The sequence below is a fragment of the Pararge aegeria genome, chromosome 17, assembly GCF_905163445.1.
Source record: "Pararge aegeria chromosome 17, ilParAegt1.1, whole genome shotgun sequence".
NCBI lineage: Eukaryota > Metazoa > Arthropoda > Insecta > Lepidoptera > Nymphalidae > Pararge > Pararge aegeria.
This window is the reverse complement of record NC_053196.1, coordinates 12157163-12163247: the sequence shown is the minus strand read 5'-3', so window position 1 is coordinate 12163247 and position 6085 is coordinate 12157163.

Sequence of the window (6085 nt, the reverse complement as noted above, 5' to 3'; positions counted from 1 at the left end):
CCTTAGTTTAGTTTTGTTTACGATTTCCTGAATGTGCTTTCATTGTACCGTTGGTTTTCTAAAAATAAAACTAAATAACCTCCTTCTTTTTAAAAGATAGTCGGTTAAAACCAGCCATTTTGTTCAGCTAGCTTGTTCAATCCAAGTTCGACGTAACGGTGTAGTCCACACGTGGGGTATAATTGCTTCATTACAATTAGCCGAAGACGACAGCGAGTGTTTTTGTTTAATCTGCAGCGCGTGGGAAACCGACGCCTGACATTCTCACATCGCGTGTCCGAAGTTCGATATAGGAACGAAATGTAAACACCGCCTCGTGTGGCTTATACCTATCTACCTACAGTTTTTTTCTATAGAGTAAAGGAATTCAATGAGATATCTTTGATATTTCTATGTTTGTGTTGAAGATATGATAGCCTAGTTGTTAGGGCTTCGGCTTCACTTTCGTGGGCCGAGTTCGAACCCCAACACGCACGTCTCAATTTCTAAAGTATCAGTTGCTTCAACGTTATAGGAAAACATCGTGAGGACACCTGCACGCCTAAGAGTTCTGAATAAAGCTATGTGTGGAGTCCACCAATCCGCACTGCCTAAAACCTCACAACTTAGTTCCAGAGGTACTCATAAAAATTAAAAGAAAATAAGAATATTTTTGTCTTGTGATGCGGAACACCAAAAATTATGAAGTGGCAGGCAGTAGAAGGCCTGGCTATAGAATATCATAAACCTACGACAATGGTTTGGAAAGAGCACCAAATCATTATTTAGAGCAACGTGTCATTAGCCAGGTAAGAAGAGATAGCCCTAATGATTGCCAACCTTCGCTAGGAGACGGCACCCTAAGAAGCAGAAGACGTTAAGTTGGTTGTGGGCTCTTCTTAGACCAGGGCGTGCGTGTCCTAGCTTTTGTTTTAAGTTAACGTATGTTTATAGTTATCAACATCACCTCTAAATAATGGTTACGTACCTATACGCGCTTCATAAGTGCCTGTAATAGAATTTTAATTTATTCATTTCAAATTTATTCATTTCGGTGGTAAGCCTTTACAAGGCTAATTGGTAGGTGGGTACAAAGGCCTTTTTAAGTTTTCTCTTTCTGGTCATCCCTAAGACAGATGTTAGATGCCCGCTGGTCTTGTACTTTTGAAAATCACAAACTCTTACGATGCCTGGACTATCACTGATTCACTGATCTGTTTCAAAAGTTATTTTTAAATCTTAAAACTCTTCCATTATAACTTGGCCCGTTCATAGTCAAGTTTTAACTGTGACACGTGTTGACGATTTAGGATTTTATTATCTAAAAAAGCAACTGGTTTCTCGTGAACCTCATGTCCTTAAAAATCCACTAACGTCCAACATTTTGTTTTCTTAATTCACTGCAGTACCGACGGAGATAGCTTCCCAATTATTACTGCAACTTTGATTATTGTGTAATTTTTATTTTAAAAACCCGAGAGCCTTAAGGATATTTAAAGCTATTATAAAGTTTACCAATTCAAAGTGACTATGCAGCTCTTGTAGGTCTACAATAACTGCCTTACTAACTAGCTTATGAAGGCAAAAAATACGATAAATTTGTCCTAGCCAAGCCAGTGATGAGCCTATTTAAATAAATAATATTTAATTAAATAAATAAATAAATAAATATACTAAGACAATACACACATCGCCACCTAGCCCCAAAGTAAGCGTAGCTTGTGTTATGGGTACTAAGATAGCTGATGAATATTTTTATGAATTATACACATAAATACTTATAATATACAAATAAACACCCAGACACTGAAGAACATTCATGTTCATCACACAAACATTTTCCAGTTGTAGGAATAGAACCCACAGCCTTGACTCAGAAAGCAGTGACACTCCGCCAATCGGCCGTCAATTTTTTTTTGACTTATAGCGTTAAAATAAGTAATTCACTTAAAGGAAATTGTATACAATTTTACAATAAACTACCAGTTGATATCTTGTTGATGTCTCTGAAAAAGTTCAAAGTTTGTATGAAATATCTTTATAAAACTAAATAAAATCTAAAAGGTCTTCGAAACCATCGCAGCGAGGCCAAGTTCCTAAGATGCTGGATTGCCCCTTTGGATGGCCTAACTGCAAAAATTGCGCTTTAAGTTTACTTGTAGCTTAAGTTGTCTTATAAACGTTACCGGAGAAAATGTAAGATATTAATGTAATTGAAATGTATAATCTTATATCTATAACATAATTTCGCGGCAAGGCACATTATTTCGCTTAATAACATAATTGACGTCATAAAGACAATAAAAAAGTCTGAATATTCAACGTGTCTCAAGGTAAACATCTTTTAAATCTATTAGGGTTTTATGATGTCTACATAAGCTGGTTTTACGAAGTTTCGAGATGCAAATGCATTTCTTTATTTGGTGCCGTAACTTTATACATTGTTTAGTCTCACCAATATTATTAAGACCTATTATAATAAATCTTCTAGTTTATTCCATCGATATACTTATATACAAAATAACTATTATCTGTACACCAGTTATTTGATTTCTGTGATCTGCACCAGAATTAGGAAATACAATAATCACCAAATAATATGTACACCCAGTATTTGACTTTTGCTGCACTAGAATTGTTCGCGGCGTAAAATGTAAGCCTGCAATATTTTAAGGCTTTTGTAATTCATGCGAATACCTTAAACCAAACTGCGATAGCTTTATCGTAGACTTGTCGGCTTTTTGAAACACATCAAAGGACACACATATGCTGAATATGCACATAGACTTGATTTGATCACTTGCGGCGATCGGTTTTTTTTTATTTTTTTAACCTACTAAGTATAAGTAATCACTTGACCAAAACCTCCCATCAGACCTGAAAATTCACATAATATAGTAACACGATTATGATTCGCGAAAATCACACTTATTTGGCATATTTGCCATATTGTCACAAAGTGTGCAGATGCAGTGATGATGGGCATGTTTGTTGATCGCACACATAGCAAATATCTTTGTGAACGCGGCGTATTCGCATTAGGAATAGCGTACAGTGTGGTTCCGCCGACTTGTGACGTCAATGTTAATTCATAATTTACATATTCAAATAATTCACGTAACGAATGCAATAAAATTATTGACAAAATTTTCTTGGCGAACACGTTTTCATCATCGTGTCAATCAAAGAACGTCTAATGCTGGATGTGAACCTACGTGATTTGCAAGTACATATTTTCATCTTAAATATTTCGTCCGCAAAATACCCAGACCCACGACATCGTAACTCGTATCGTCTGCCTGCGCTCTCACTACGCTTTCTTGGCTTCTGAGGTTTTAACCTATCGTTAAATAGTCTACAGCCTTCTTCTATAACAAGTCTTAAGTGCAAGTAGATATTTTCATCTCTACAGTTTTCTGCTGCCCGTGTACATCCAACCTTTCGTCCGCAAAATACCCAGACCCAGCGCATCGTAACTCGTATCGTCAGCATGCGCTCTTAGTACGCTTTCTTGGCTTCTGAGGTTTTAACCTATAGTTAGATAGTCTATAGCCTTCTTCTATAACAAGTTTTTTCTTGTTACAATTGCCATAGCAAGAAGTTAAAGTGGCATTTAATTAGAGGAACGAGTTCCAAATAGGCCTCTATAGCTTTATAACCTCCGTATCACCATCATAAGGTTTTTGGAATTAAATCATAAATCAATCCGAATCAGGTATTCATTTTTATATCCATTGGATTTGAATTTTGTACACTAGTTATGTAATTTAACGACGCTATTAAATTCTCGCTAGGTATTTCCTTGTCACTTGGTTACGAGAGCCTATAATGTTTAGTGTATAAAATACTTAACAAGTTATGTCGAGTTCTAATTCGGAAATTATTGTTATTTAGTCCATTGTGTAAAGTAGTCCAAACCAAATGCCTTTTTTGTAGGGTTTACTTTCATAGTAAAGCTATACGTATTTTGATGAGAAGTCGCCACTGCTGCACTTTATTACCCCACGTCTATGGCTCTTCAGAGTTAAATAGATACTACTTTAAATTTCACGTTCATATTCATTTTAATGCCTACTTTAATAGCTACTATATTAGCCAAATATTTTACTTAAATTATTTCGAATCAATCTGATTCAAATAACTGACTGTTTCTTTTTAATTATTAATATTAAATGGCATCAAATGAAAAAAAAAAAAACTATTTTACCAAAATCACTACATAAGTAAAATTTAGAATCCGTCTTAAGAATATCATTTAGGTAGTGTTGCCGCTTTTATCTATAGCAACAACGGTTATCAGCAACGAATATGTAAAATCAGAAAAGCAGTAGATTCAAATCGTTGGATTGAGAGTATTCACTCTTCACACGGACATCCAACACAGGTATTTAGAGGGGAAAGTGGAATATTAGTAATATTCTATAACACTAAAAAAGTTATCGCTTAATCTTCATTAAAAGATAATTGTATAAAAAAGATAACCGTGCAATTAAATACACTTATGATGAGACAAGGCGACAACTATCCGGCAGAGCTTAACAAAAAAATTGATTAAAAATTTAAAATCGAATGTATCGTGCGTCCATAATAAAAACAGTATCGACGATAGTTTACAGAACTAGTTTGCTCCGGCGCCCGCGCACTTAATTGATGGTCATTCTTCTTTGATTGGAACGATAGCAAAAAAATGAAAGTATCCATCAAGCAACTAATAACAATAATATACGTTTTAGTACATGCTCTTCTCATTATTTTCGATTATGCGTAAGAAAGATATCTTAACTTTAATTTATCTTAACATGTTTAGATAGCATAACAATCTTCAAGTTAAGATATCCTAACAAACTTGAGCGTCTACGAAATCTTGCTATTCGATTTAATAAACCTAAATTTTTGCTTTCGCAATTGTGAAATGTTCTGCATGTATATCAATGTATATCATGTATTATCAATGTCCATTTACTGTTACTTATCTTCAATAAAAACCTTTCTTATATATTCATAGGCTACGGTGATAAAGGTACATTTTGTCTACATTTTCATATCCATCCAAATAAAGCAAATTTAATTGTATACCGCAGCGATATATTCTATTTAGAATATACAGCAGATATTGTTCTATTAGTAAATAGAATGAATCATATACCAACCTATCTCAATGACACTGAAAAAATATTTATATAAATTCGTGTTATCTTTTTTGTTATCTGTACCGACGCAGTTAGTCTGTGGTTATCTGTCAAAATTCGCCGCGGCCGGAAACTTAGCCGTGGGAACGGGAGGCGATCAGTTTTCTCAATAAATCGCGAATGTATCTTAAATGGTGATAGTTTCAATCCTTTTTTATTCATTTTAGCTTCACGAATCGTGATAGCGTGAAGCAATGTTCTTTGTAATAGTCTGTTCTGACTTTATTTTAATACTTTACTCGGTACTCGGTATTTTTATTAAATGCTAAGTAAGCGCTTATACTACAGATCCGCCCCGGTTTTGCACGGGTACAATTAAGATACTTATGTGGCGCGGTTTGAATTGATTAATAATACAATTCCGTAGTACATTAATTTAATCTATCTCGTAAGGTTTAGTCAGAATTTACAAAGAAAGCGCACAAAAATGTGTTTGTTACGACATCACATTACAAATCTTTGTATTTATTTGCTTGTTTGTACTATACAATATGCATATTTACTAAATAATATAAACCTTTCTCTGATATAACTATCTATTGCTGAAGACGATTTAGAATATGTTGCGAAGTTTATAAGATCTAAGAGAACAAACAGTGGGAGCGTCTTTGTTTTATACAATGAACATAAATATAAAGATTAAAGATAGGCGCATGCGAACTTAAATATTCAGTTTATAGATGCTAAATAACTAATCGATTTTCAGATGGTAATTGCAACGCACGTACGCAATAGAAATGGCTTTTAAAACACGTTTAACTAATCAAAAATCTTTTTGGATAATTCATTAAAAATATATTTGATGGTAGGTTAGGGACCCACCTACTAACCGCTAATTTAATATGTGATTACTGATTACAGTAGACTTATATCCTGTTATAGTAGCGTATATAATACGCATCCGCTATTTCATAGTC